The sequence below is a fragment of the Catharus ustulatus genome, chromosome 8 (genome assembly GCF_009819885.2).
Source record: "Catharus ustulatus isolate bCatUst1 chromosome 8, bCatUst1.pri.v2, whole genome shotgun sequence".
In the NCBI taxonomy this organism is placed as follows: domain Eukaryota; kingdom Metazoa; phylum Chordata; class Aves; order Passeriformes; family Turdidae; genus Catharus; species Catharus ustulatus.
Window position 1 is genome coordinate 10224219 of NC_046228.1, and position 12320 is coordinate 10236538.

At 44.4% G+C, this 12320-nt stretch overlaps 1 long non-coding RNA gene across 1 annotated transcript; it reads right to left on the reverse strand.

Moving 5' to 3' along the window:
- Window positions 1-1116: 1116 nt before the first annotated feature.
- Window positions 1117-10867, reverse strand: LOC116999367. Its single transcript, XR_004418570.1, has 3 exons — window positions 10670-10867; window positions 10192-10368; window positions 1117-1369 (listed from the first exon to the last, which is right to left on the reverse strand). It is a non-coding gene; the product is annotated as an uncharacterized LOC116999367 (long non-coding RNA).
- Between the last annotated feature and the right edge of the window lie 1453 nt (window positions 10868-12320).

Consider the following 12320-nt stretch of genomic DNA (forward strand, 5'->3'; position numbering starts at 1 on the left):
TAATCATTTCTAGGATGCAGATGTCCTCAAGTCCAACAAGTCCTCATAATCCAGGCTAGGCGTGAATTACAAGCAGGATCAAGTAGAAGCTTTGTAAAATATGCTTGAAAGTCTTAGAAGGTCCCTTTGAAATCAGCAGTGCTGATTACAGGTAAAAAATTACACAATTCATGTAGGTTTGGGGACAAAACCTTTTAATTCTGGGCACTGCTCACTTTTAAAGAGCCCCTCAAGGTCTGTGGTCGTGGGGAAAGCAGCAGGGCTGGAGCAGGGTAGGATGAAGACCCTGATGGAACCACCAGAGAGGCCCCAGCCCACTGGCTGCTGCCACCACATCAGCGTAGGAGCTACAAGACCATCACAGAAAAGTGAGCAAGGCCTTCGGGAGCTAGAGAGGTCCTTGGGGAAAAAAGTACCAGAGGCACCAAACTGTCCAGCCACAGAGTACTTGATTTGAACAGGGAGAGGATGCAGAATGTGTTGGGACTTTGCAAATGTGTACACAGCACTGAGATGGTTCCATCTGACCACACCAGCACCACTGGAACCTGCAGGTACCGGCCACTAATAAGGGGATGAGGTGGCACAGCATTTGTTATTTAATACAGGACTTTTAACTATCTGCTGGCTGTTGGAAATCCAAACTTACCTTGGGCACAGGATGAATATATAACTACATGTGGAGTGTGCTGTGAAGGTTGAAGCAATTGGCTTTCTTCAGTTTGCCTATTAATTCATTTTAACACTCATGGAAATATTCACCCCCTCGTTTTTATTTCCTTTTGGAAAAAAAAAATTACAGGTCTATCGAGTTTTAATAAACTTTGAACCTGAAAAGGCCAAGAAATTACAAACTTTAGGTGTGGTTTTGAAAGTGAGAGTGATACTGGAATGGAATTGGTGGGGTTTTGCCTTGAACTCTGAGCTCTGGCCCAGACAACTGCTTAGCTAGAGAGGGTGCTGGCACATGAGGGACTGAATAGGATCTGGCCACACACAAATTTCAGCTGGAAACCAGAAGAGAATTGTCAACCATTAGAGCAATCAAATACTGCCTTTTCCAAGGGGGGTATTTGGAATGGAAAAATCTCACTGCTTTTGAGTTGTAGTTTATTAAAGTCATTATACAACACATTGTCTGCAGCAGCAGGGGACAAACTTGATGTCTCAGGAGGTTGATTTGAGTGCCGAGGTGCTGCGTGACATTGATCACACACTCTGGTATTTGAATTTCAGAGGCAGCAGTTGCTTATCCCAGCAGATGCCTTTCAGGTTTATTGTAGGGTGAGTTTTCTTCTCCTGGGCATGTAGATGAGTTTTACTTTAGTCTTGGAAAGATTATGAAGCTGACAAGTACTGATGATTCAGGCTGTAAATGGATTACAAGCATGATCAAGGAGAAACTTTCCTGCATGGAAAAGACTTCTCCCACTAGTTCTGGAGCTTTTGTTCCCTCCTTTGGACCAACTGCCAGGTGTTCCTGGAGAGTCAGTGGCCTTGGCCACTCTAGTTAGGCAGATGTCTGTGCTGCAGCTCCTGCAGGTGATGCAGCAAATGGAGCCCTGCGTGCTTCTGCAGTGCCTGGGGGCTGCTGTGCAGACATCCTGCTGTGGAGAGGGACCGGCAACACCCAGGGCAGGCAGGACAGGTGATAGGCTGGACTGTTCTTTTGGGGTTGGACTGTATCTTAGCATTAAAACTCTCCCTTAACAAGTGAAACCAAGCACATAGTAAGCTGCAACAATTTTTGGAAACTGAGTCCTCAGACATACATCCTGCTTTGTTGCTTTCTCTGGACCTCACACTGTTTCCCTGTCAGCCGTGTCAAAGAAACCTTCTCTGTGTACATTTCTCGCTAAATACATTGAAAAAAATCCACACAAGAAGTAAAGTGTTTCATTTTCAGGAACCCAATGTGGCAGAAATGCTTTGCCACTCTTTCCCACTTTACATGGTACAGCAGCCTTTTCACCCTCCATAAAGCCACGTGTCTAATCAGTGGACCTAGCTGAGCTACTCATCAGAAACTTGGCCAAACCACAAACATTTGTTTCCTTGCTTTATGCCAAACTCAGAGAAAGGAGGAGGGAGTGGCATAGAGCTCATGTTAATGAGTTCTTCATTCCCCACAGAGAGATAATCAGAGCACTGCTCAGAGATTCATCAACTTTTTTTTTTATTAGCACTTTAATGACCTACATGTTTGGGGTTTGTTTGAGAAGTTACTTCAGCTAAGAGCAAGATAATTCCTCATGCAGCTGTGGCTTAGGAAGCAGCTCAGGGGACACACATGCCAAATTACTTTAGCTCTAGTTAAAAAAAAAATATATATACACCACAAGGTTTCCTGGGTGCCTCCCTTTTCAATCAAGGGCATGATGCCCTCAATCCGTCTCTTCTGGGTCACGTGTGGGGGGTTGGTTTCTTTTGCAATCTTTGCAGCTTGGTGAGCTGCACAGAAGATGCCAAGCACTGGTGGTACTGCGTGTTCCCCACAGACAAAGGACTGTAACAGCTGCCTGACCCTGGTCATTCCGGGAGGCTTGCTCCCTTGGGAGCGATTCAAGGCATTTCCAGGGACCAGCACACATCCCACAGAACTCAGCGGGCTGTGTGAGGAACGAAGTTGCTAAATGCTGAGAGCTGGAACCTTTTCCATGTTGCTGCAGGGTGAACCTCTAAGCAAGGGATTCTCCAGTGCCTGCTGAGGAGTGTCTGGCCCTGAACACGTGGTGGGAAATCACTGCAACCATCTACACATTACAGTGAAGGCCAATGGCAACAAAAAGCTCTCATGGGCTTGGCAGGGACTGCTCAGAAATTATCCAAAGTTTTGTATTTGCAGCTTTCCTTTTTTGCAGCAGGAACTGCTTTTGGTGGCAGTCAATAATGGCAGCTGCTCAGGAGTCCCTTTGGTTTAAGAGTGAAGAGCTGCTGGCCTTTTGCTGTCACTCAGGAGGGTCATCGGATGGAAAATACTGTAAAATCTCTTCCCATGCCTCCCCTGCTCCCCAGTGACCAGATTTCCTTCTGGTGCTCTGGAGAGAGCTGTGAGAATATATACATTAAAGGCAGGGATGTAGTCACATACTGCAGGATAACTGGGGTTATGAGAGTGTTATAAAGGGATACGATTTACTTTTTCCTGAATCAAACCCCAAGTGTTTCCTGTCAAAGCTCGGTACAATGGGATACAAATGAACAGTCCATTACGTTCACATTTCCTCCAAACTGCTGTCTCTTTCCTTGAACACAGAGTACAGGAAAGGATGCTTTCTGCCCCCACTCATGTCTCTCAAATGACTTTATCTCATTCGAAAAGGGAATTGAGACATTTAGCATGCACTGTCTTCAGTAGGTTGCCTCCCTTCTAATGCCTATTGCCTTAGGATGGGAGGTTGTAAACATGGAGGAATGCCTTTGATATCAAAGAGAGCTTCACTGGAGTAACATCAGCATGAATGAATGCAAAATGAGGTCCATGGGGAATAAAATGCTAAGCCTGGGGAGAAAAAAATCAAGATTCACAGGACTAATCCAGAAGAATAGTAGCTCATACCATGTAACAACCCCATAGTTCTCATTTCCTCCTCATCCCTTCAGGACAGGAAAGAACATCCTGCTCTTCTAATATGAACAAAATAAAAGTTATTTTTGGAAGGAAAAACTCATGTTCAGAGCACATTTTTAAAAAGACATCACTAATCTGTGATTCTGACGATGCATTCGGAGCACAGCACGTCCCTTTGCATCACGAAACCCCCATTTATTGCCTCAGCACCATCTGCACTCAGGCAAAAGGGTTTATGTTGGTTAAACAACAAGGCAGGGATTCTTTGTCAGCACATTAATGGTGACCTGAACCTCAAGTGCATCTCTGACATGGGTGTGCTCTGTCACCAGACACACAACAGCTGGGAAGCCCAGTGCAACTGCCTGGGGGAGAGAAACGTGGAAGTGTGGGAGCCTAAGGTCATGGGCTGGTAGATGTGCATGTTGGCTCAGTGACTCTGAAAAAGGTTCTCTGTAACTATCCTGGAGTTCCACTTTCTTCTTCATTATCCCAAGACAAATGGAATAGAGGACAAAGACAGAGCCATTCCTCATCCTCAGCAGTGAGGTATCTTTGCATGCTGTGCTTTTTGTTCTATCTCAGGGCCCATAGAGGAACACGTGATGTAATTTCCTGGACAAATGTTTCGAAGTTTAGAGCATCAAGTCAAATTCAGAGCTGTTTGGGCCAACATTGACGCTCTTCATATTTGATGGATCACTTGAAAGAACAGCACAGAATGAAATCAGCCTCAGATTTGTTAATACACATAAATAATATTAATTCATGAATATTGTTTTATTTTGGATTTTCATAAGTAACTGCCACTCCCAAAGCTTCTCAGGAAGTAAGTAAGATAGAAAAATGTGTATTAGTGCAGTATCTAACAATAAGGATAAACAAATTATAGGGGAGTTAATAATTTACCAATTCAAGATAGCAAACAGCTAATGTACTATAAAAAGAGTTCCACTTTCCCTTTAAAAACCATTCATAGAGTATAAGATTTTAGCTGCTCTCAGTGTCAAGGGCCCCAAATACCTAAGCAGACTCTTGGGAATGACCTCATCTGTAGTTTCTGAGTGTATTCCCAGGGATGTGTAATGCTAGGAATGGCTGGATCGAAAGCTGGGGGCAGGAGCTCGCTGCCCCAGCACAGCAGGGCTCCCCAGATTGCAGCACAGGCCAGCAGTGCCTGCACAGAGCTCCTGGCACCCGCCTGCAGCATGCAAGAGTGCGCTCAGGGCAGTGTCCTTCTGTCACTGCAGCCGTCAGAGCAGGCTGAAAAAAGCCATCCAGAGATATTCCTATGAAGTCAGTGGATTACTCACATACTTAAAGGACTGATTTCCCTGGCGGGACAAACAGTGTTCAGTGGTTTTCATATGAAAGGATGTGAGATTGCTGCTGCTGACTGTCTCCATTTGTTCTCAGACAGGAAGTGGAGAAGGGCAGTGGGACTGATGATCAGGTCTGTGCAAACAGACACTGGAAACTCAAAACAAATCAGTCACAGAAGTATGTGGAGAGAGAGAAGAGAAAAACCTTTCCTTCTCTTTGCCCAGCAAATCCTGGTAATTCTTCAGAATGTGTACTAACCAGCTCCAAGTCTGTCTCTTACCCTATGATGATTTACCCTAAATTGCAAAGTCTGGGGTTTTAACCGGGATATCTGAACTCTCTGGGACTCCACAGGGGAAAGATAAATGAATCTACAGTGCAGACTTCAGTGTCACAGCTGAGGGAGATAAGGAAATTGTGGAGGAGTAAAAGCACAAATTCCCTTTAAGAAGAATAATGTGTAATTCTACGTACCATCACTTACATACCAGAAAATAATACACAGATTCACTATCTAATTAGAGTTCTGAATGTGTGTGTTATACAGCAGATGAAGCAGCTCAAACTACTGTGCAGAAAACAGACCTTGGATTGTCTAAAGATAGATGGTGAAAAGCTATCAAACATCCAGAGTTTCCTAGCTTCACCAGAGTGAGAGATATATCAGTACAAATTGAGTCTCTGGCCTTCCAGAGCTCTGCAAATCATCAAAAAGGACATTAATGTCATTAGCAAAACCAACAAACGTGCCTCTACTTATTACTTGTTTGTAATAAGATTTGGCTAGTGTATAATTAGCAGGCTGCAGAAGTCTTTTACAACCTCCGAGAACAGTCTCTGCCATGCTGAGGCTCACCAGAATATTCCCATTCTTTCTGTGTAGTTACAACTTCCCTATGAGTTTCTACCCCATCAGATGGACTGACATAAGCATATGCAACATGTCATATATATATATAAATGTATACATGCATTAGTTTGATTATTTATTCTACAAGGATAATCTTTGACCAGGAAGGCTTGTTTCCCAAGAGTCAGTAACACTACTCTGCCAGGCAGGACAGTGAGTTATCTTGTGTATTAGTGGTAAGTAGACACAGGATTACCCATTAGCTGGCTTGAACACACCTCACTGTGAGTGGCTGGTTGAGCTGGTTCTCTGCCCTTCTGCTGGGGTGCTTTTTTCTCAGGGCTTAAACATGGCTATAGTGAGTTCTTTAAACGTGTCTAACTAGGGTGTGTACAGGTCAAGGGAGGCTGGAATGGGACAAGTGACTGAGTAGCTGCTCAACTGCGGCCCTGATTTGGATCCCAGTGCCAGTTGGGTGACAGAAAACGACACTGAACAAGACAGCAATTCATGCCACCACTGTATAGAAAGCTGGGGGAATTTTAGTCTTTAGTTTAGGCTTGTGTGATGCTGGGTGGGAAAATGGCACACAAATGTTCAGCTGACACTAAAGCAGATGAGAACAGCGGTGTTGGAGTTGGCCCTCTGTCAAGCCAAACTGCAGCTACAGATCCGGCATCCTGCCTGGCTTTCAGATAGGAAACCAGCTCCAGACCTCGCAGCTCTGCTGCGTTTTTCTACAACTGGGGGGCTTTTCAAAGCTGCTGAACGCGTACACGAGAACCGGCTGTTTCACTTCCTTTTCCAACACCAGAGGTGTAAGGAGGCCAACATGCAGCCAAGAAATGGGGCCGTGAATCAGCTGGGATTTTCTGAGCATCTGACTGATGATACCCTTCCTTGGATGGAGCACTCAGCTGCTGGGGCTGGCTGCTGCTGCTAGGGGCCAGCTCTCAGGTTCCTTTAATGCCCTCTGTGCTGTGCTCTGAAGTTCAGCTCAATGATGCAAGTGCTTTGGGAAGCTGGCATGAAGGGACCCATTTTGTGATACACCTCTGTCCCTTGGACCAGATTGTGTCCCCCACGATTTGGGAAAACTGCTCTTGGTTTGCAAAATGTGTAGCTCAGATGTTGCCTCTCTGCCTTGCAAGGGGGTGCTTGGGACAGCAATATGCTGGGACTGTGGAAGGGATTCCTTCCCATCTCATGGACAAACAATACACTCCCTTCACTTGTGATATTGTTATCAATGATTCAAAATGAGATAGCAAAAATTCTTTCCATGCTGTGTAATGAGCTTCCTAGCAGAGAGATCCAGCTGCAGATATGATACTCATGCTCTGGTGCTTTCAAGGATTATCAGTGTAATGTTGGATGCTAATGGAAAGATAGCAGAGAGTGTTAAAAAAAAATCCCAAAACAACTGCTGTAACAAAATGAGGCTGTAATTCTATTGCTGCTACAAACTTGGTGTATGAACATGGGCAGATCTTCAGGAGAAAACATGAAATTTGCATGCCCATGTCCAAGTTTTCTGATGTTCTGACAGATGGTCTTTCAAATTCCATTACAGCAAGTATGGCCATAATTCATAAACTTTCTTCTACCTGGGTGTTCATTTTCCCAACCCTGGAATAAAGTGTCCTGATTTGTCTAACTGGATCCAACACTGTGCTTCTGTTTTGAACTCTGCTAGCAGGCAGGCAACGCCAGCCAGCTTTACTTACAGAGTCCCTCTGGTTTCTGGGGAACTTTCATTTCTCTCAAAGTCAAACTGGCGATTCAAGACTAATGAACTGCTGTGAATACTCTGCTTTATCAGAGGAAATAGTTGGAGGCTGAAGTCTTGGTCCCTAACAAGTCTTTGCGAAGATATTAACATGTCTTGCCAAGACCTAGTAATTCCCTTGCAGCCAATGCAACATTCCTCAGAGGCCATAAGGCAAGACTCGAAAGGGGGATCATGTGGCTGGGCCCAAGCTGAATTAGCTACTCCAGAGAAACGCCCTGAGCATGTGACTTCCTTGCAGACACAGATCTAAAGTAACAAACCCACCTGATTTTGGTGAATCCATTCAAGACATCTATTCTCAAGATGTCTTATGTAAGAAAATTAAGGCTATATTTTCAAAAAGAAATTAGGACCTGTATGTACAATGCTATAACCATAAGAAAACAAGTACACTTATGGCTGGGGTAAAAAAAAAAAGAATTGGGGAAGAGGACATTGCACAGCTATGCCTACATTTTATTTGCTTTCTTGCCTGTGAGGAAAGTGTTAGGAGAAGAAAACCAGCAAAATGCTACACATATCCCCTGTAACTGATTATGCAAAATACTGTCCTTGTGGGAGCTGCTTACAATAAGTTAAACCTTACTGTCAGAAGATGAACAGCAGGTTTTCAATTATGGCATTTGAGACCTCTGGAGCAGGCATTATGAGAAGATAGCGTAAGTCAGATGGCCCTTTTGAGACGTGCTTTTTATTCAGCGACAGATGAGCCCTCACACTGGTACTCTTGCAGGCACTCAAGGTATGTACAGTAAAGGGCAGCACAAAGATCTTCAAACAGGCTCCAAGAGCAGTGGAGCACGGTCTGGGCTGGGGGAGGATCGGTGCCTTGGATCCCAGGGTGTTACCATCTCTGTGCCTCTGCTCAAATGCCATGCAGCTAATTAGCTGTGGGCGCAACCTTGGTGCCTGCTGGCTGGGTTACCTCTGTGCCACATGCTATTGCTGGGCTATTTCTCCAGCCTGAAGGGCAGTGGGAATTTTACCAGCAGGTTCAGTGAAAACAGGCCAGCAGGCAGTGCTTTGCATCTCCTACACTAAGAATCTTTACTTGGTTCACCACTCATTGTTCTGACAGTTGTCTCATTTATTCACTTTTTACATCAAAATCCATTCCTCTAAAGCTTATGTTTAGCCTTAAGCTTCAGCATGTGCTAATAGTATTAATCATTCTGGAAATAGCTCTGTCTGCTCTGCTATCAGTAGCTATCTTGATGACACACTGTCCTGGCTCCACATTGCTTCCCTGCTCTCTGGGGGTGGCTCTCGAGCAAGTGCACAGCAGGGAAGGGGGACAGGAGGCAGAAGGAGGCAGAGGGGGGTGCCCTTGGGCTGTGCATCCATATTTTAGAGGCTGTGCCAAGCTGCATTTAGCTGCAGTGCTTTTCAGCCATGGTTCTTTCTGGGGGGTCTGAGCTTCCCCAGTTCATCCCATCTGTCCTGGAGAAGGCATCACACAACATGGTAAACGTGGTCTAAAAAGCTTCCAAGAAGGATCCTATTGTCACAGGCTTTAGGGGCAGATGGGACTTGCAGACAGGAGAGCCAGGTCTTGGACGTGCTCTGGGTTCCTGCAGTTCAACTAAATGTTGATGATGTTGTGTTTTGCCTTTTTACTTGCCTGACTTGTGTGTATGCTTCCCTTCAGAAAAAGGAAGGATATTCTAGAGGGCTTCAAAACCTTCACTGAATATACTAAGGAATAACACCATGTGTGGAATCACAGCAGAGAAATTAAACAAAGACTAAAAATAGAGTTTCTTTTTGCTTTCTTCTTAAGAAAAAACCAAAAAAAAGCTAATGCCCAGATCTCGGATTCTCATGTTTCTTTATCTAATGGACAGTCTCCAAATAAAAACATCCTCTGGGGCAACACCATGTCCCCTTCACAATTACCTGAACCAGTTTTCCCCTTCTTTCTGATTATATAATATCTCACAGCTAGCTATGGCAATTGTGGAAAATGCCAGTAACAGAGTAAGGGTGCAAGTAACACGTTGCTAGCTTTTTTGAATATAATTTAGCTGCTGAAAACCAAATGATAGCTGCAAGCATATGACCAGTCACCTGCCTGCTTCCTGGCCCACAGTAGAACTTCAAAATAGTACAAAAATATTTCACAGCTAATTAAAAACCTGACTTTTATGAAGGTCAATAGAGATGGCTCTGCCAAGGAATGCACAGAAAAAAAAAAAGAAATTCCAGCACAACTGGCAAATCACTTCCCATGTCTTAGTTTCCCATTTTTATATAACACAAAGCACTTGCAGACCTGACTTTTCCATGATCCACAGCAGGTGCCAAAAGAACAAATTCCCACATAGGGCATTTGGTCAGGTAAAGTACTACTGTGCTTCAAGTTGCACATGATGGAGTAGCCATTGAATAGGAAAACATGAGGCCATTTTTAGCTATTGATAATTCATAGAAATGTAAAATACATGGGACATAAGTAGGAGTGGATCAGAATACTGCTATGGTAATTATCCAAGAAATGTTATGCTTTTATTCACAAATCAATTGACAAGTCAACAAGTTCATTTTCACAAGATAATTGTATATCTGGGGTACTTCTGCAGTACTTGAATTTTAGAACCCTAGTATCCCATAGCAATATCAAAATATTGCATGTGTAGTTGAAATGAGTGCAATTACCTGACTTCTTCGGAGCTGATCATTTATTTTGACTCTGTGGTCCTTGGGGTAATATTCTTCCTTCAATTCAGTGTATACTGTCAGCATTAACAGTGAATCATAGACAGGAGAGAATAATCAGCTTGCAGATTCATCTGTTTTCCAGCTAACCTTTCGCCAGGAAGCATTTTTAAAAGGCTGGAAATGAACATAAAATTGAAAGTTGACTGAGCTACTTCATGGTTTTTACTACAGCAGCAACAATATCCGTGCCACTAAACAAATTTACTGAGAAAATTATTTTTGCTGTCAACACTGTTGGGAAAAAGCCAAAGTTCCCATTCAAATTACAGCAGTAATGCTCAGGCTAAACAAATTTTAAAAGTGAGGATTTTGTGATTTCTTTTTTACTCCCTCCAAAATGTGGCACATTTCTTGCATCACAAACTAAGACATCCTGTTCAGCCACATTGTTTTTTAATCAAATGCTTTCCTTTACCTGTTGCTTGACATTAACCCATTGCTCCTCCACTGAATCCTCTCCTCTTTCCTTTCTGCTGCTGTGCTTTTTAAGTTAACATCACTTTTAAAAGTTCCCTTTTAATCAGCCCAGGCCTGCTGGCATGAGCTGTCAGCAGGATTCATTTCTCTAGGCTCTTTCCTTGTGTTGCATTGCCTTGGCAACAAGATTTAGCAGCAAGGCAACAGCCTTGAACTTGTCAGAGTCTGTTGCAACGCGCCGAGCATGTATTACTCTCCAGCACCTCAGGTTACTATAACAACTACTAACAATAAAACTCATCTCCTGGCTTTTAAATACAGGAACTTCTACAGTCTGTTTCCTGGCAGGGCTGCAGCAATATTATGTGATTCCTGGCTGTGCTTGTTTTGCCTTCTCCTTCCTTTTTGCACATGATAGCAGCCTCCAGGGGTGAGGTGTTGAGGCACAGGAAGGAGCTTGGCATGGGCACTGCCAGGGCTGTGGGGACAAAATGCCAGGTGATCCCAGGCACAGAGCCCCAGCAGCAAACTCCAAATGCTCCAGACTAGATGCTCAGCACCTGCCTGCACCAAGCCTTTGGCTGCAGCATTTTGGTTTTTTTCCCTGTTGCAGCAAAATACACCTTGTGTGGCAGGTAATGGCATCCTGGGGAAGAGACTGCAGCCATCAGAGAGGCACTTTTGGTCTCTGTCAGCACAAAGTGGTTTCTCCCATCCTTGCAAATGCTCAGCTGGCAGAACTGATGAGAATGCAGGAGCAGTGCAATGTGGAGAGATGGGCAAGGGACCAATGACTGTCATAAGATCATATCTCAAGCTGGAAGGGACTCATGAGGATCATTGAGTCCAATTCCCTGCTCCCTACTACCTACAAATAAACCACATGGCTGAGACCATCGTCTAGATGCTCCTTGAACTCTGGTAGAGTTGGTGCAATGATCACTTCCCCATGGAGTCTGTTCCAGAGATCAACACCCTCTCAGTGAAGAATCTTTTCCTTATGTCCAGTCTGAATTTCCCCTGACACAGTTTCATTCCATATTCTCCCGTCCTGTTGCTGGTCACCCAAGAGAGATCAGCACCTGCCCATCTCCTGCCTGCTCTGAAGAAGCTGTAGCCTGCAATGAAGACACCCTTCAGTCTCCTCTTCTCCAAACTGAACAAACCAAGATATCTCAGCCGCTCCTCTCAGTCTTGCCCTCGAGGCCTTTCACCATCTTAGCTGAACTCCTCTGAACAAACTCTAATAGTTTGATGTCCTTCTTACATTGAGGGGCCCCAAACAGCACAGAGTACCCTGCAGCAGTGCAGAGCAGGGTGGGACAATCTCCTCCTTGACAAGCTGCTGATGCTGTGCCTGATGCACTCAGGACATGGCTGGCCCTTTGTGACTGACAGGCACTGTTGACTCATATTTAATTCACCATCGACCCAAAGCCCCAGATCTCTTCCTGTGGGGCTGCTCCCCAGTCTCTCCTTCCCAAGCATGCACATATAACCAGGTCTGCTCAGTCCCAGGTGATGTTTGTATTGAGATTCATGTGACTGATCAGCATGTCATGTTGTCATCACACAAATGCTACAAATTAAATCTGAATCACTGGTGCTAGATATTTAAAAAACCCTTTAGCAGACACAAGACTTTTAGC